At 39.9% G+C, this 20,296-nt stretch overlaps 1 non-coding gene across 1 annotated transcript; it reads left to right on the top strand.

Moving 5' to 3' along the window:
• The first annotated feature begins 19,573 nt into the window (after positions 1 to 19,573).
• LOC145556851 (small nucleolar RNA R71) lies at positions 19,574 to 19,680 on the top strand. The gene has a single exon (XR_014091944.1). It is a non-coding gene; the product is annotated as a small nucleolar RNA R71 (small nucleolar RNA).
• The last annotated feature ends 616 nt before the right edge of the window (positions 19,681 to 20,296 follow it).

Genomic DNA, 20,296 nt, shown 5'->3' with positions numbered 1-20,296 from the left:
GCTGATCTTGGGTGGACTGGTCCCACGTTGAGTTTTCCTCCTCCTGCGGAGACTAGAGCTGATGCTGGAGCTGGAGCTGGAGTAGGTGGAGAGGTTACTCCTTGTACGGCGGAGTTTTATGCGATGATGGGTTTACCTCCCCCGGCGCCGTAGTTTGTACCTGTGATTTTTATCATTTATTTGACTTTGTATAGAAATTTGCCTTTTAGTTAGACTCATTTTTTAGACATATTTTGTATATACATATTATTATGAGTTTATTTTATGTATCATGTTTTTTCATTTTTTATTATTATCATTATTATGTGCATGTTTGTGTGTGCAAGAAAGTGTGACAAGTAATTTTGCGCAAAAATTCCGTCATTTTTATTATTGATGGAGGGTATCCGACTTTCTCCCCCAAAAAGAAAAAATGGAAAAAGGAAAAGTCAAATAAAATATTGGGTTTATAAAAACTTGGAAATTAAGCTAAATAAAATCCCAAAAAAAATAATATAATTAATATAATAGCTATATTAATTACAAAAAAAGGAATAAAAAGATGGTTAGAAAAAGATAAGGAAGCCGTAAAGTCATTAGCAGACTCGAATTAAGGTAAAAACGCGGTTTTAGAAAGCGCGTACGACGAGGAAAATTGGCGCCAGCTGGCGCCACGCGTATTGGTGTAGCGCCAAGCGCTACACTTAGCGTTTGGCGCCTGGCGCCAATAGCAGCGTCTGGCGCCAAGTAGTGCTGACTCCGTATCCTTTCCAGATTAAAACTGCTCCGATTTCGTGCATAAATAGCCCCCTGTCCAGCCAATTCTTTTCATAATCTCAGCAAATAAAATAATTCTTAGCTTTAGAAAAATAATATCATGTCTCTAGTCACCAAAACTTTTACCCAATACACCCGTGAATGGTGTCGGTCTCTTAATGCCAAAGAAAGAAAAGAATTAGATGTGTTCCACTTGGGGGGAATTTATGGTATCAAAGGGGTAGATCTTGACTTAGATTTTATTCATACCGCTCTAGAATATTGGGATGTTGATACTCATTGTTTTAGAATAGGGTATGATGAAATTAGCCCTTTGCCGGAAGAATTTGGTGCTATTTTAGGTTTCCCTGCAATAGACCTCATAGTAATCCCTAGAATAGATTCATATTATTACAAGGATTTTGAACACTTCTTCAATTTAAAAGAAAGGGATCTATCAAAAATAATAGATGGCAACATAGTTAATTTGAAAGAATTTGCTCTCCATTATTTTGATAAACCTTACTCCGAATCTTTTCATATATATAGAAGAAGGGTTTTCTTATTTTGTATGCTTAATCAATTTTTTCTTACTAGTGGTAAAAATAATGAGGGTCAATCAATTATAACCACCGTACTAGAACAAATTGAATCAGGGAGAAATCCAATGCCATTGATAGTTGGAGAGACTATGATTAGTCTTGATGAATTGAAAAGGAACCCAAAAGCACCTTTTCGAGGCTCTCCAATTTTATTACAGGTAGAAAAATAATAGTTTTAATTACAAAAATCAAAAAATATATTTTCGTATAGTAATAATAATTTATTGGCATTGCAATTTTTTACAGATGTGGCTAATGGAAAGGCTAGAATTAATTAGCCCTCCGGACAACATTGAGAAGTACACTCCGAATTGTTTCGTGAGGAGGAAGAAACTCTTCTCTAAAATGGGGCGCCACGAATGAAAAAGGGTCTTCGAATCTCGCAATTTTGCTATCAAGTGGGTCGTCTCGTGGTGGAAAATAGAAAGGATGGTTGGTGTCAACAAGCAACCTTTCTGCCGTCTTCCAAGTTTGTCCCGTATGACTTATTACTATCCTTGCAGGGTAAAAAGACAATACGGCTTACTTCAGAATATTCCTTCCGGAGATCTTCGTCCTCCCTACGAGTTCCCTGTCTCCCAGGAAGTAGAAATATTTGATGCTTATTGGAGTGCTAGACCTTTATGGGAAGTGATTACCCAAAAGGTTCCTCCTTCCTTGTCCAATGATGTGAAGAAGTGGATGCTGACGAAACCTTCAAAGGACTCGAAGAAAAATCAGGGTAAAACTGATGTGAAGAGTCGTCTAGGTGACAAGGTGGTTCCTGTTAGGGAACGCTTAGGTGAAAGAATTGAATTCAAGACACCTGCAATGCCTAGGAAGAAAAGTACTACGAAAGATAAGGAAAAAAAGAAAGCTGACACCACAGAGAAAAAAGCTTGGGTAGAAAAGAAGCATGGAGTCCTAGCTAAAGGGGAGACTATATACTCTAAGATTGAATGTAGGTCCTCTAAAGGATGCCTACTAGCTAAGGTTATGGATGAGGAGGAGGAGGTAGACAAAAATTGGAAAAGGGCTAGGAAAGAAAAGGAAGATTAGGAGCATTGCTTAATTTCCAATTATTAGACTTAGTTTATATTTTTTATTTAAAGTTAATTTATTTCAGCTTTATTAAAATTCCATCAATAATGTAATTTTATTTTATTAATGAAATTTCAGCATTTAATTATTTATTTACTTTGAATTTATTTATTAAAGCAATGAAAACCGAAAAAAATAATTTTCCAGAAATTCTTCGAGTACGGAAGTCGAAAATTTTCCGAAAAACACCGAAATATTCCCAGAATTTAAACTGTGAATTGGCGCCACATATCTGCGACTGGCGCCGGCCACGGCGGTCTAGCGTCAGGCGACGGTGCCGTCGTCGGGCGCTAACGGTCGTCGGCTGGCGCTAATGCTCATCTGCTGGCGCAGGAACGTTTTCCGTGACGCCGATATTTCGCCGATCTTCTGTCGAATTTTTAATTAATTCTGGGATGCGAGATTTTTGGAAAATAAAGTGGCCGCACCCGTAAAGGGTTGCCAACGTATCCTTTCTTAAGGAATCAGGCCAAACGTAGCTCTCTTGAGTATCCTACTCAAGTAATTAGGAGTAGTATTTCTTAAGTTGGTCAAGATTTGTCATGTTTGAGAATTCATTGCCATCCACATCAGTTAGTTTTGCTGCACCTCCTGACAGGATTATTTTGACAATGTAGGGTCCAGACCAATTAGGTCTAAATTTTCCCCTTAGATCTAAAACATTTTTCCTTAATGCTTTTAACACCAAGTCTCCTACTTTGATGTTCCTTGTCTTGATCTTCTTATTAAAATGCCTAGCCATACGAGTTTGATAACACTGAGTGTGATGTAGAGCTTCTAGTCGCTTTTCATCGAGTAGAATTAGCTCTTCATGTAGAGAATGGCCATGGCGATGTGTAGGTGTAGAGCAAGGATGGAGGAACATGTTGTAAATTGGCATACATTTGGCACTTAGGGCATCTTTTTACATATTGATGGCAATCCCTATTCATTGTAGTCCAATAATATCCTTCTCGCATTATTTTTTGGACTAACATTTTGCCATTTATGTGGGTGCCACAGATTCCTTCGTGGACTATTCTCATTGCTCTTTGTGCATCCTTTATTCCTACACATAAGAGAGCTCGACCCTTAGGTACCCTTTTATGTAGCTCGTTGTCTATGAGTACATATTGGGAAGCCAAGAGTCTTAATGCTCGTCTTGCTCTTTTGTCGGTGTGGGGAGGATATTCTCCTTTGGTGACATAATTGAGTATATCCGTGTACCACGGTTCTTGTTCTTCTTCTTTTTCGTCTTAGACTACTTCGTCGTCTTCTATAGCTTGGATGTATGCTGGTTTGTGCCTTTTCTCTATAGTTAGAGGAATTTGCTCGATTTCCGTGGGAATCCTAACCATTGAGGCTAGTCTTGCCAAGGCATCAGCGAATTGATTTTCTTCCCTAGGTAGATATGTGTATTCTACCTTCTCTAATTGATCGGTAAGAGTTTCCAGATAGGTTTGGTAAGGGGCTAGACTTTCGCTCCTTACTTTCCACCTTTTAGATATTTGATTGATAATCAAAGAAGAGTCTCCGAATATCATTAACTTTTTTACTCCTACGCCAAAGCTGTTTCAAGGCCTACCACGCATGCTTCATATTTAGCAGCATTGTTGGTAACTCCGAAATAAAGCTTTATGGAGATTGAAACATGCTCTTATTTAGGTGATACTAGTAATACTCCAACACTACATCCCTTTTGGTTTGAGGCTCCGTCGAAGTACAAGGTCCAGGTATCATCTACAGTGACCATTAAGTCTTCATCCGAAAATTCATTGTCTTGTATTGGCGTCGAGTCTTCTATTGGAAAGTCTGCTAGAAAGTCTAACACCACATATCCTTTGATGGCTTTTTGCGGCATAAACCTTACATCAAACTGGGCTAAATTGACTATCCATCTTGATATGCTTCCATTGAGGGTAGATTTCTCGAATAGATACTTGAGTGGATCTAATCGGGAGACTACGAAGACAGTATGCACTAACATGTAATGTCTTAACTTGGTTGTGGCCCACACCAAGGCGAGGCACAACTTCTCAAGTGGCGTATAGCATGCTTCGTATTCGAGCATCTTCTTGCTTAGATAGTAGATTGTGTTTTCTTTGCCTTCTACTTCTTGTGCTAGCATAGCTCCCATTGTTTCTTTGGTAACCGTCAAATACAACATAAGAAATATTCCGGGAAGTGCTGGTGCTAATACGGGAGGATTTGCGAGATAGGCTTTGATATTTTCAAAGGCTTTTTGACACTCGTCATCCTATATCACTGGTACATTCTTCTTGAGCTTTTTGAAGATTGGTTCACATATTGTCGTCAATTTTGATATGAACCTACTTATGTATTGCAACCGGCCAATAAATCCTCGAATCTGTTTCTCGGTTTTGAGCGGTGGCATTGACATGATTGCTTTAATCTTGGTTGGGTATATCTCTATTCCTCTAGAGCTTATGACATAACCCAAAAGCTTGCCTGAGGTGACTCCAAAAGCACACTTAGATGGGTTCAACCTCATATTATATTTTCTTAGCCTTCTGAAAATTTTCTTAAGGCTACTTGATGGCCTGGACGGTCTTTTGATTTTACAATCATGTCGTCGACATATACTTCGACTTCTTTATGCATCATGTCATGGAGTAAGGCAGTTGCTGCACGTTGGTAAATAGCACCCGCGTTTTTCAACCCGAATGGCATTACCGTGTAGCAGTAAGTGCCCCATGGTGTTATTAAAGTTGTTTTCTCCATGTCTTCTTCTTCCATGAGAATCTGGTTGTAACCTGCGTACCCATCCATGAATGAGAGAAGCGCGTGATTTGCCGTGTTATCTACCAGAATGTCGATGTGTGGTAAAGGGAAGTCGTCCTTTGGACTTGCCTTATTTAGATCTCGATAGTCGACACACATTCTTACCCTTCCATCTTTTTTCGAAACTGGGACGACGTTGGCGACCCATTCGGGGTATTTGGATACCTTGATGAAACCTGCAGTTACTTGTTTTTGGACTTCTTCTTTTGTTTTAAGAGCTACGTCGGGTTTCATTCGACGTAACTTTTGTTTTACAGGTTTCATTCCTGGAATTAGTGGTATAGTGTGTTGAGCTATTTCTCTATTAATGTCTGGCATATCTTCGTATGACCAAGCAAATACATCAATAAATTCTTAAAGTAAGTTAATTAAATCGGTTCTTTCTTGTTCATTAAGTGTTAGTCCGATTTTAACTTCTCTTTTTTTGGTTGAATCATTTGAGATATCAACCGTTTCAGTTTCTTCAATTACCGGTGTTTTCTTTTTGAGTGTTTCCATTGTTTTAATAATTTCTTTGTCTTTTTCATTGTTAGTTAAGCAATGCTCGTCATCTTTGGTTAGAGAAGAACACAAGAAATAAGGAGAAGAAAATATTATTATACTCTGAGATCATTACATCAAAGAGTGATATGTCCTCAGGGACTTGATCACTAACTATTCTAGGAGAAGAAATAGGAGGGGAAGGTGCTACTACTAAAGACTTAGATGACTCTATAGGGAGAGTCCGACTCAGACTCTGACTCAGACGACTCTTCAAACATTTGTCCTTGCCCTGTCGTGATGGATATTTTTCTTCCACTTGGAGTAGTCACCTTGACGGTCTTGCGCCACCCTTGTAGTGATCCTTCAGCTGGAGTGATTAGCTTCGAGGGATCGAAGCTTTCGCTTTGTAGGACTATTTGAATGAGCGAGGAGTTATCTTCTCTGTAAGTTGGCTCATTCTTTTCTCGCCCAAATAGTAATCTCATGACGTTAAAGTCAAAGCATGGGGGTGCTTTCTCCTTACGGACAGGAGTAGGGATTTCATCTATGAAGTAACAATCTAAGAAAATCTCAAATCCCGGTTGCCTTATACAGTTTACAACAAATGGCTCGGGAAATTCATGGTATGGATAGTCCTCTCCTTCTTTTATAAATTGACCATTAAGCGTGAGAGGGTACTGATCCATTGGGATTGCTTTCTTTTGAGTGGGAGCGTCTCTACGTGCCTTTGATTTTTCCTGGGCTTGCTTGAGATCTTTTCGAGCCGGTTCGAAACCAAGTCCGAAAGTGTCTAACTTAGGGAGGCCAGGTGACTCCAGCGATTTTTCTATTCCCTTCTTCTTTCCTAGGGTCATCCCAGGAAAATGTCCTTGTTTCTTCAGAATAGCATTTACAATCATGTTGGAATGGGGGTCATGGCAAAGAGGGGTCCTTTCATCCTCCTGGGTTAAGGAGACCTCTTTGTTAAAGCCCCATAAGTCTTCATCATCCTCGTCGTGCTCCACATTAATGATGGGATTTTCTATAGACTTGATCCTCATATGTGAAGCATCGATGGTGATAGGAATTCCACCAACTATAGCTTTTACTTGTTGGTGGAGAGATGAGGGGACGGCCTTTAGGTCATGGAGCCAACGGCGCCCCAACAGCAAATTGAACAAAGCTTTAATGTCTACTACTTGGAAAGTAGTAGCATGTTCTATTGCTCCCGCCGTTACGTTCATGGTGATTTTACCAAGAGCTTGACGACGAGTGTTATTGTAGGCCCTTATTCCTTGTGTAGACGGAGTTAAATCTTCATCCCTTATGCCTAGCATCCTTGCAGTTCTAAGTGTACAGACGTTGATGGCCGATCCATTGTCTACAAGAGTCATAGGGACATTCATTCTCTTGCAAACTACTGTGAGATTTAATGCCTTGTAATGTTTGTCACCTTCTGGGAGTAAATCCTTGTTAGAAAAGGTGATCAAATTGATTGGTCTAGGAAGATCACTTGTGAGGAAGTTGGCTAACCCCTCAGGAGTAGTGTCAGAATCTATCCCTATTTTGTCCAAGGCATTCATTACAGCCAACCTATGTTCTCGAGATGTTGCCAAAAGTTTCCATACGTTCATCTCAACTTTTGTCTTCTTAAACTGCTTAACGATATCATTGTCTTCAATGATAGGTATGGGAACTTGTTGTGTGGTCGGCATAGGTTCTGTTGAAACGGGAGGTTGCATTCTCCCGGATCTTGTGAGGACGTCTATTGATGAGTCTTCTTCAGCCCAAAAGTCATCCATGGCGTATGACACAGAAGGTGGATATCCTACTATGTCTTTTAAATAGACGTCTTCTTCATCGCTGTCCCAAACTCCATTAATGGTTGCATCGTCTTCTTGTGGAACTTGGACTAGTTTCATTTCATCAATCATTTTCTGAACTAAATCCTTGAATTCGAAACAGTTTCCGATAGTGTGACCCCCTGATTGATGATACTGACAGTAATATCTATCTGTCCTTTTCAATGATTCGAATGGTCTTGGTTCGAGAGGTTTGACCTCGCCACTCTAGGAGAGCATTTCGAACATTTGTGCATATGGGATCCCAATTGGAGCGTAAATTCTATTACTCTTCTTGGGTCTTTCAGTGACTTGTAAAGGAAAACACTTTGCCTCATAAGTCGTTCTCATGGGTGTGAATTCTCTCTTAGGTTCGTCTTTCGGGAGTGGAACCTCGTCATATTTCTTTTGAAGTTCCTTTATAGCCTTGAGAGTTTCACGTAGTAAATGCGATCCTTCCATCATAGATAGTGTGAGCGATTGTATGTCTTCTTTACTTGCCGGTTCTGGAAGGCTATCCATGGCGTCGAAGAATATCTCCTCGTCTTCTTCAATGGCATGGATTTCTTTGACAGGTTTAATGAGAGACGAGGGGTCAACCTCATTTTCCTCATCAGAGATAGCCAAGGCATGAGCGAAAGGTGCATTATCACTGCTTGGCTTCTTACTAGAAGGGGGCAATGGTAACTTGTTGTTATCGATTAAGTCTTGGATAGCTTCCTTAAGCTTCCAACAGTTTTCGGTGAGATGGCCCCTACCCTGGTGATACTTACAGTGTGCATTGGGGTTCCAATTAGCCGACCTCTTTTCGACTGGTGGGTCCCCAAATGGTCCAATAGGAGTTATAAGACCTTTTGCATTTAATCGATCAAATGCGGTGTCATAACTCATGCCAATAGGAGTAAAGTTTCTCCTAAATGGTTTCTTTTGTCCTTGATTGTTCATAGCAAGGACTTCACCTAAATTAAAAGTGCTAACGTTGTTTGAGTGGGTGGTTTTGGAAGAAAAAGGATTGTCGTTCTTCTTTCCTTTCCAGCCACTGTTGGAGTTATTGTTGGCAGCTTTTAACTTAGCCAGGCCATCTTCAATATTGATTCCAATGTCGTAGACGGCCTTGAAGGTATGGAGATTATTTTGATACTTGAGATGCTTGGAATATTTTTCTTGAAGGTTTTTTATGAACAACCTTACAGACTCTTTTTCACTTGGCACCTCAATCATCTTAGCTGAGGTTTCTCTCCATTTGTTAAAGAAAGAGGTGAAGCCTTCGTTCTCTTTCTGCTTGAGAATTTCACAACTTGAATGTTGCACTTGTATCTATCAACGAAAGCATTTGCTATGGACTCCCAGGTAGAGGTCTTTTCTTTCTCGAGAGATAAGAACCATTGTTGGCAAACGGTCTCGAGAGATAGTGAGAACAGAGAGGGGAAAACCTTCTTATCGATACCCTTAATGCTCATTATTGTTTCGAAGGCTCTTAAATGAAAATAAGGGTTATCAGTTGCTTTGAATTTCGGGATGTCATTGGCATTGAACTTCTGCGGAAGAAGATCTTTGTCCACCGAGACCCCTTGTGAAGTAAGCCCTTAAAACTTGTAGTCGCTAGATAGCTTGCTTAGACTCTCTTGCATGAGGTCCATCTGTTGTTGTTTCACGGGATCATCGATCTTAAGTGTGAGGAGCTTCAGTGCCTCAGTCACGGTAACCAGTTGGTTCCTAAGCTCATTGACTTCTTCTTGTGTTTCCATTAGTGTCCTAGCTTTCCTCTTACGAGCTATGGGTTTGTCGAAAAGTTGGACTTGTACGAAAAGGTTGTCTTTGATTAACCGTCCTTCCTTTCTTGACCACGCGTTGTAATTTAAACCATTTTGCGTTTTAATTACTTGACTCAAATCGACTTGACTTTACGGTTTATTGAAGAGGAAAAAATAAAAAAATGGGTGCATATTTTTGGCAAAAATAAGCAAAAATAATGTGTACATTTTTAAGAGCTAAGTGTAGTTTTTTTTTTTTAGAAAAAATGGAGGATTAATATCCGACTTACCCCCCTAAAAAAATGACGGAAAAAACGCGCATACAAGACTCTCTTAGACATGGTCAAAGTATGTGTATTGGTGTGTGCGTTGAGTGTAAGTGACATATTTGGACTCTTGTGTAAGACCATGGGACTTAGTGCCTAAACTCAATTAATGACTCGACAAAGTATTATTGACAGTAAATTTAAATGAATTACCTAGCAAACTGGTTAATTAGACACTAGGTGATGACTCGATCAATAATCCGAACTGTCGGCAAAACGACAGGACTGGCGCCTCTCTTTGCAGTGTAGCGCCAAACGACAGAGATGTCGCCAGGCGCAACACTCCACAGAGTGGCGCTACAGTTCAGACTTTGGCGCCAATGCTGGAACTTCAATCTGAGACTGTTTTCGGTGTTATTAATCAACAGGGGTATGCCTAAAGTCGTACTAGGTCAATTCTGATTAAAATATTAGACTTTATTTATTCAAATTAATTAATTAATTAATTAATTAATTAGGCAAAGTTCTTTAAGTCATTAATTTAGTCACAGAGCATTAAATCAATCAATAGGAAATTAATCTAGCATTGACAATTAACAACAATAAATTACCCCTTCATTCATATTATTTATAGATCCCCATAAACCCTAGAAATATAACTACTCACACATAATAAAAACTAAACTATTCAAAGCAATAAAACAAGACATGATCAAAGGAATAAAATAAACAACTAAGATTAAGAGAAGAGAAATCGTTACCAAATAAATCTGGAATCAAGAAAAGAGTAAGAACAAAGTATAAGAGAGAGAAAACTAATCTAAAAGTTAAGTAGAGAGAGAAAATCTAAGAAAAATAACTAAGAGAGTAAAGAAGAGAGAGTAAGAAGATGCTAAACTCGTTTTACGGAGAAGTATTTATACTCCGTAAGAATCCTAAACTAAAACAAACTTAAACGACGTTAATCGTCCCCTAACAATAACACGCGCCCGATCGGGCGAGATACCGCCCGATTGGGCGCACCTTTTCTCTATCGGGTACAATTCTCGCGCCCGGCCTGGCGCGTCTTCGGGCGCCGACCTTTGCTTCTCTCGCCCGGCCGGGCGCGCCTCCGGGCGCCAGCCTCTTTGGCCGGGCGGCTCTCTTGGGCCACTATTTGGACTACGATTGGGCTCCAATTCTTCGGGCCAATCTGGGTTTCCTCTTCGGGTCTTAAATTCTCGGTCCAAATGCCTCGGTATCACATATACCGAGCCCTTAATCACCGGTTCGATGCCTCTTACCGGCCCTGGGCTATAAAAACTGGTCGTGCTTCTCCGGTGCTCGTAATTGCTCCATAATATCTCGGGAAAATGCTCCAAAAGTGCAAATCCCTGCAAAAGTCAACCAAATCGACGAAAACACTAGAAAACACCAATTAGTAATAAAAGTGGCTCTAAAGAGCCAAAAACACTACTAATTATGACCAAGGGATGGGGGTAAAATACTATATAAAATAGATATATCAGTACCCTAAATATTTCCCGCATCACACAGCTGTCCACCGTGTCACAGGAATTTGCCCCGTCTGACGGTGCCATGCACCGTATCACGGTGTCATCTGCCGTGTCGCGGTACAATTTTTTAGGGTTTTTATCCTTTTAGGGTTCCGTGTGTTCCCTCAGCACATTTTTTCTATAAATACCCCCTCATTTCTGATGTACGGGGCATGAATTAATTCTCTCTTTTTCTCTCCTCTATGCTTTAGCCTAAAACACTAGCCTACCCTTCTTCTTTCAAAATTCCCTCTTCAAGCACTCCAAGGAGTCCATACTTTACTTGTGGTTTTGTCCTTAAGCCAAGGCGTGAAAGGTAGAACTGTTTGAGGGTTTGGCCCCAAATCAACTCTATTTAATTTAATTTAATTTAATTATTGTTTAATTATTTTTCCTTGAAGTTACTAACTCGTTTATTATTCTATAGTTGCAAGCAAATAGAATCAAAGTAAGAATTATGTTCCTTTTATTTCTATTATTTTTCAAACGATTTTATATTGTTGGATTAATATGTAATTGAAAATCACGCCTAATAAGATAATTTGGACGACCGGTTTAGGTTCCTTTTTAATCTTATTGTTTAATCAAGTGATCACAAGTATTTTAGAATTATATGTTGCATTAATATTTAACCAATTTAGCTTAATAATAGTTTGGAGCAAATTGAATCTTTGTTTGCATGCCTTTGAGATCGCAGAAATTACTTTTCACTATAAAAATCGAGTAGAGGCCAATACGAGCGAATGTGACTCCATGACTCACTTTGTACCTGACAGGGTAAAGTCGTATCCCCTAATCAAAAGTAAATACCTAAATCCTCTAACTAAAGTAGATAGGGAAGTATGGTCGATCTCCACAGGGAAACAAGCCTTTTTACTCCTAATTAATTATTATAATCTAAATTATCTAAGTAACCAATATTTATATTTGAGTATGAAACTAAACTACAAAGAATAGGAGTAGAGGGAAAACAATATATAAAAGGATCTAGAGCATAGGTTCACCAATAAATAATACTCCAGGGTAAAACATAGTAATCAATCATTGACATTGCATAAATAACATGATTAACAAGCTCTCGCAATTTATTAATCAACATAGATCTAACAGGCCCTCGCAATTTACTAGATCTAAGTTCTTATTGAAAATAGCCTTTAATATCAAATTAACATCTGCTCGATTCATCAATTCAATATTTCCATACTTTTACAAGCCGCAATTGTAAAACGTTAAAATAATTCAATAAGAAATTATCATGCAATACCAATAATCAATAATAGTCAATCATCAATGCATCAATTAATCAGATTGTAAAGGGCTTTCGCTACGTATTACAATCACACAATTAATTTACCGGTATTAAATCGCATCTCTCGAATCTCGACTTAACCATTTATAAATTAACTGCCTATTGAAACTAGACCTAAACATTAACTCTCATCTGTCGAATCTCGAATCAATGTTGTAAAACTCATGCATAAAAGATAGGCCTAATCTAGTCACAGAGCATTAAATCAATCAATAGGAAATTAATCTAGCATTGATAATTAACAGCAACAATTTACCCCTTCATATTATTTATGGATCCCCATAAACCCTAGAAATAAAACTACTCACACATATTAAAAACTAAACTAATCAAAGTAATAAAGCAAGACATGATAAAAAGAATAAAGTAAATAACTAAGATTAAGAGAAGAGAAATCGTTACCAAAATAAATCTGAGAACAAAGGTTTAAGAGAAAAGAAATCTAAGAGAATAATTAAGAGAGTAAAGAAAGAGTAAAAAGAAGAAGAAGAGATACTAAAATCGTATTACGGAGGAGTATTTATACTCCGTACAAAATCCTAAATTAAAACAAATTAAAACTACGTTAAACGTCTCCTAAGAAATACACGCGCCCGATCGGGCGAGGCACCGCTCGATCGGGCGCGCCTTTTTAGCCCTACAACTAATCTCGCTCCCGGCCGGGCGCGTCACCGGGCGCCAGCCTTTTTGGCCAGGCGACTCATTTGGGCCACTATTTAGACTTTGATTGGGCTCCAACTCTTCGGGGCAATCTGAATTTCCTCTTCCGGTCTTGAATACTCGGTCCAAATGCCCCGGTATCACCTATACCGAGCCCTTAATCAACGGTTCGATGGCTCTAACCGGCCCTGGGCTATGGAATCTGGTCGTGCTTCTCCAATGTTCGTGATTGCTCTAAAATATCTCGGAAAAATACTCCAAAAGCATAAATCCCTGCAAAAGTCAACCAAATCTACGAAAACACTAGAAAACACCAATTAGTAATAAAAGTGGCTCTAAAGAGCCAAAAACACTACTAATTATGACCAAGGGACGGGGGTAAAATACTATATAAGATAGACACATCAAACTCCCCCAAGCCAAACCTTTGCTTGTCCCTAAGCAAAGATCTCATCAATGAATCAATAAATATACTTCACCCCAAAAAGTAAAAATCAAGCACAAACGATTCAGGGTAAATCAAATAAACATGCTTCAAAGTCAACCAATCAAATCCATCTAATTACCAATCTTCCCTAACAATTGTTAAACAGAGCAAACCACAAGAGCATATAGAATTCAAGACTAGTGCTCACGCACTCAACTCTCATTTACGTGGCGAGTAAAAGATGTACTCGATCGCTCTCCATCCAACCCCTTTATGTGAACAATGCCCTCCCAACTCACACTCTCGCGTGTATAAAACAATGAACGCTCAATCCTACTAGTCGACTCGAAATATGTCAAATCATAACTTGCATTGATAAGCAACACTTTCACATTCATACAATTCTATGCACAAAGGTTGAAAGGTCTTTAAAGCTTGTAATGTAAGGCTAGGGTAAAGGGTAGGATAAATTTGGGAATAAGTGAGAGAAAAGCTATGCTTAAAGGAGCCATATCCTAATAAAACCCATGATCAAAATAAATAGTGATCATACATCTCCTACATAACCAACTCTAACATCAACCAAATATACTCCAATCATAATAAATAAACCCAACTCTTACAATTTCACTCATAAGATATAATAATGAAGAAGTAGAGTGAATAAACAAACTTTATTTTCCAAACTTGAATTTTTTTCATTGAAGCTCTATCATTTTTCTTTTGATCAACCTCAAACTAGAACATTTGAACAATTTTTTTTTCCTTTGAAGTTCACTTATTTTTTTTCACATTTTTTTTCCCTTGAACTTCTCTTTTTTTCATAATATCATGCTTTATTTTTTCAAGAAAATATAACTCTCAAACTCATCAAAAATAAACATGAATAGCAACAAAACAACTTCTCAAATCACACCCAAATTGTGCTAATAATAAGCACACCACAAACTCCCTCACCTCACTCACTAATAGCTCCCCCAAGCCAAGCTTGGGACTAGTAACCAATGGGGAAAAATAGGCTTGTAATGCGGCTAATAAACAACAAAAGGTCAAGGCAACAACATGGGTAGCAAGAAGGGAACAAATGTATCTACAATATCTAGAGGCTACCTAAAAGAACAAATGCCTTCGTCCTCCACAATGTGCATAATAATGAATCATATAAATATTACTAATAGTAGCAAACCAATACTCAAATTCATTGACATACCAGGAATTATGGAACTATCACACATTCCTTACCAAATCAACTAGTCAAGCACTATATTCACAAGTAGTTGGACAAAATTGACGCATGTAAAGGTTTCAAGGCAATCAAACATCAAATCATGATCAACTAATCCACAATGCCTATCATCAAATACCAAGAATCAAAACAATTTTCTCAAGTAAGGGGCACAGGGAAGCATAATTTATAATTCATTGGAACGTATTTTTGAATTTTTTTATTTTTCAATTTTTTTGTATTTTTGTATATATAAGAAAGCAATAAAACTAACCTAAAAATCAGGAAATCTACCCTAAGAAAACACACCAAAAACAAAAGAAAAGAGAAAAAGAAATATACCAAACCAAAATCTCCCCCAAGCCAGAATCAGACAATGTCCTCATTGGCTCGGGAACTAGCCCAACATAGCTAGCCCTGATCATCCTCATCCATCGAGCCAAAACCCGCACCTCCACTGCCACCTGCACCACCTGCACCAGAAGAGCTACCACCAAAATAATCAGCGTGAAAACTCCCCCCCGCCGGTCCCCCGAAAGGAATGTCCTGGCCGTACCCGAAGAAAGAAGAATAGTCAGTGTAAATACCACGGGCAGTGGGATCCCTATCGTATCCCTGGGGTGGAGGCTGAAACCAGTCAGGGTGAATAGCGTCGTCGGGAATGTTGCCCCGACGAGCATAATCATCGTACATAGGGTAGAGGGCTCTACTCTGGTTCCTCTCTAGGTACCCTAACCTCTGGTCTAGGGAGCCTACCATCTTCCTAAGGTCAGTATGTGAATGATTGATACGTCCTAGGGCCTGACCTATACTCTGAAGATCCCAAACTGGGTCAGAGTCAACATGAGGGACGGAGTGGGACATACGAGGTGGAGAGAAAACCACCTCGGGCTGAGGCTGGGGTGGTGGAACTGGTGGTGGTGGTGCCTGCCCCCTAGCGTTGGCAACTAAAACATCATAAGTGTAAGAAGGTTGCCCTGGGGGAAAGGCGGTCAAGTCAGGATTGGGTAAGGGAAAAATGGGCAAAGGTTGCTCGCTACCAGTCCGAATACACCAAAAGTTTGTCTGCTCGCTATCCGGTCTAATCCACCCCACATCCTCAAAATACCTAGCAGTCATGTAGGTATCTGGTCCACAGTTGGTCAGCTAGTGGGGTCCGTCTACTACAAAACCGGCCTTTTTCACTGCTATTCGAGTGATAAGGCCACCTAGACGGATAGGGGTCTTGGAAGTGGTGTTGGCTGTGGCATGCCTACTCAAATGGTGAACTATAAACCTACCTATGTTCAATTTCCCGTACTCGTACACATAATGTCCTATGACAGCTAGTTCGTTAGATTGAGCGTTATGAGGCTCGGCCCTACCTAAAAAACACAAACCCAAAAATCTTTGCCAGATTTTTGGGACAGGGTGGTGAATAGGTTTGGTACTAGCATGTTGGGGGTCGGGGGTAGGCAAACCAGTCAAAGCATAATATAAGTCACCCATTTTATAGTCCGCATGCCACTGGTGAGATAATTCAGAATTTAATTCAAAAATTTTACAAAATTCTACAAAAGTTAAACTAATATTTCTATTATTTAACCTGAAAAAAAAATTTGGCCCATTTCTACTACTAACAACATGGAAAGTGGACAGGAATTCACAAGTAAGTTCTCGGTATGTAGGATAGTGCATATCAACAAATTTTCTCATGTCAATGTCATTCAAAAATCGTTTAACAAAATCATACAAACCAAATGATTCTAGGGTAGGGCGGTGTAACCACCGAGAAGGAATTACCTCACGACCGATTAAGTGCTCTAGCCGTTCCTTTTGCTCTCGGCTCACAATCCGGATCGTTGGCCAGTACGGGAGTTGCAAGTCTGGGTCGTATTCCTCCCTTGAACTAGAGCTCCTACCGAATATGGACCTAGCCCTCTTTGAAGCCATGTTTAAGAAATGGGTTTGAAAATTTATTGAATTAAAACTGAAAATTTTTTATATGAAAGTGTAGAGGATGAAGAGAGGTTCACAAATATGTAAAGAGTTTTGAATTTGGGTAAGAAATGGAGGAGAAATCTTAGAGAGATTTGGAGTTTTAGAGAGAGAAAGTAATGGAGAAAGAAGAAAAGGAGGAAGAAAGAAGAAGAGAAAGAAGAAAAAGAAAACGGATGCCGCTCGCGCCCGGTCGGGCGGTGGGTCGCCCGGTCAGGCGACCTGGGATATTTTCGTATGCTTTATCTCGCGCCTGGTCGGGCGATCTAATTACCCTGATTTTTGCATCCGTTCGCGCCCAGTTGGGCGCCGTTCGCCCGATCGGGCGATCGAATGATCCGATTTCTTCATAATTTCGCGCCCGGTCGGGCGCGCGTCGCCCGATCGGGCGATCTATAGGTCCAAAAACTTCGCCCTTCTCGCGCCCGGTCAGGCGAGGCTTGCCCAATCGGGCGGACAATTAAGTCCGTAAACGACAAGTTTCGCGCCCGGTCGGGCGGTATTACTCTATTTTTAGACCTTGCTCTCGCGCCCGGTCGGGCGAGCTTCGCCCGATCAGGCCCGAGGCTAAATCGTTTAATTATCATTCTTCTTCTTATCTCCAAAATTTGGCCAACTCTTTTCTTCAAACCTGTACAAACACTCATAAGACTCATTAAATTCCCTCATCTCTCCTCTCAAAAGGAAAAAGGAAATAAAGACTAGTCTAAAAAGCATTAAAAATACGGGTTGCCTCCCGCAAAGCGCTGGTTTATCTAGGTCCCGCACGACTTTCTTACCAAGTACAATATCTAGGACCCTTGGCCTAACGCTTGATCGGGTGGTTTTTCACCCGGTCTAGCGGTGTTCAGGCTGCGATGGGGCTTCCTGACATACCCTGTGGGATGCCAAATCACCTTATCTGGTGGATCCTCCTTGACTTGGATTGGGGGAGCTTTAATGCTACGCAGTAAAAATCCTTCTTTGATCGAATGTTGCTTCAAATTGTCATTGCGTTCAACTCTTGCAACTCGATCTAGCGGAACACTTACCGTAGGCTCGATTTGCACAACTTGCTCGATCGGTTCCACTTGTTCATCCTCGAAACCAAGACCAACATTGTAGAGTGCTCTTTCTATTGCATCGACTTCCTTCTGCCATTTGTTTATTTCATCTGAAAAGGATGCAACACAAGATACCGCCTCTAAGGGATCTTTTTCAAGAGCTTGGGGCTTGTTAGAATAATTTACAACCACATTAACACTGAAAAATTTCTCCTCAGTCATGGAGCTTTTAGGGGCATTATTCAGATTAAAAACAACTTTATCATCCCCTACTGATAATGTTAACTTACCACTTCTTACATCTATGACTGCTCCTGCAGTGTTAAGGAATGGTCTACCCAGAATAATTGGGGTTTGCATATCCTTAGCCATATCAAGAACAACAAAATCTACAGGTATATAAAATTTACCTACTCTAACGGGGACATCCTCTAAAACACCTAAGGGGTATTTGAAAGAACGGTCGGCCATTTGTAGAGTTATATTGGTAGCTTTTAATTTACCCATATTCAACTGAGAACACACAGATAATGGCATGACGCTAACACTTGCACCCAAATCACATAATGCATTATCAATCAAGAGATTTCCAATATGACAAGGGATAGAAAAACTACCCGGATCTTTTAATTTAGGTGGAGACTTATTTTGAAGTACGGCACTACACTCTGCAGTGAAAGCTACTGTCTCTACCTCACTAATAGACCTTTTCCTCGTCAATATTTCTTTCATAAATTCTGCATACGAGGGGATTTGTGTGATCAATTCAGTAAAGGGAACTGTTACCTTCAAATCTTTTACCACCTCCAGGAACTTACCAAACTGCTTATCCAAGTTTGTCTTCGATTGACGATTGGGGAATGGAAGTTTGATAATTGGCTTTGGAGCATTATTACTCTTGTCTGGAGTAGCCACCTTCTCTGGAGTTGTACCCTGCAATGTAGAATTAGATATGTTAGTATTATTTTTTAGCCCTGCAGGGCTATCAACTACATTGTTTGGTTTAACGTAATTAAGATTAGCATTATTTAATAAAACAGGTTCATCAACTCTGGGCATAGAGGACCCTTCGTAGTTTGAACCACTCCTTAGAGTAATTGCAAATGCTTGATCCGTAGGTCGAGTTGGCTGCGCCGACAGAGCTCCCTGTTGGCGGGCTTGTAGAGTAGCGGAGAGTTGCGCAATTTGATTATCTACAATTTTATTGTGTGCTAGAATTTGATCAATTGTCGAATCTCTACTCTCCATGTGCTTTTGCATATTAACCAACATTGCTCTAATTTCCGCCAGAGAAGGGTCGGAAGATGAGGGGGTTTGTTGTGGTTGGTTCTTCTGGCTAGCATTGGGATGATAATATTTCTGCTGCCGTGGCGCCTGTGGTTCTTGTGGTGGTGGATTTTGAACATTAGTGCTCCGGTAGGAAAGGTACGGATGATTCCGATACCCAGGATTGTAGGTGTTGGAGTATGGGTTATTCTGCCTATAAGCTTGGAAGGCATTAACTTGCTCCACGGAACTCCTGCAATCTTGCTCCCAATGACCTACAATACCACAATTTTCACAGAAGGCCTCATTAGCATTATTATTAATTGCATAAACATTAGCTACATTAGCAGTGCTTAGATTATCTAATTTTTGGCAAATAGAGGTTAGTTGAGCTTGCAAAAAGGATACAGAGTCGACACTATGCTTCCCCTTGTTAGCAAATCCTCAGGGATTCCCATATTGGGAATTGTGTATCGCCATGTCTTCAATAACCTGACCTGCATCATCAACATTAAGATTCATAAATCTCTCGCTAGCTGCAGAGTCTAAAATTATTCTAGAGGAATTTCCAATGCCGTTATAAAAGGCTTGGATTAACTGCCATTGCGCTAAATTATGGTGAGGGCATTCTCTTTGTAAGTCCTTGAACCTCTCCCATGCCTCATATAAAGATTCATCGGCTTCTTGGGCAAAGTTCTGGATCGCACTTCGTAGTACTGCTGTTCTCTCTGCAGGATAATACTTGTTATAGAAATTCAAAACAAGAGTTTCCCAGTCAGTTATACCAAGTGTAGTTCTATTTAAGCCATTAAATCACAATTTAGCTTTTCCAGTTAAAGAGAAGGGAAAGAGAATCTCCCTGATTTGGTCTTGAGTGACCCCGGCTTGCCTGATGGTGTTGCAATATTGACAATAGTCGGCAATGTGAAGATTCGGGTCTTAACCCTTGGCTCCACTGAATTGCTTCCTCTCTATCATCGTTATAAATTGAAGTTTAATTTCAAATTGAACCCCATCAAGAGCCGGAGTAGGGTTGAGATGTGGAAAATCCGTAAGCTTTGGTTGTGAATAATCACTAAGCTTCTTTGGAGCCGTCATCTCTGATTCTGCGTCTGATGATGTCTCTGAATCGCTAGAACCAGTTGGAGGATCTCGGTGATTATTGTTATTATCACCAGAATCCGCCAGGATTTGCTTGTAGAAATTTTTCTGTCTATGGAAGGAACGTTCGATCTCAGGATCGAATGGGATGTAACCTGATCTGGAACACCTGGGCATAAACAAAAACTAGAAGCAAATATGAGATTTGTCTCAGAGAACTAACGCTCTCTGA

Source organism: Chenopodium album, chromosome 8, assembly GCF_948465745.1.
Source record: "Chenopodium album chromosome 8, dcCheAlbu1.1, whole genome shotgun sequence".
In the NCBI taxonomy this organism is placed as follows: domain Eukaryota; kingdom Viridiplantae; phylum Streptophyta; class Magnoliopsida; order Caryophyllales; family Amaranthaceae; genus Chenopodium; species Chenopodium album.
The sequence above is the reverse complement of the archived record's forward strand: the minus strand, read 5'-3'. Positions and strand labels throughout refer to the sequence as shown.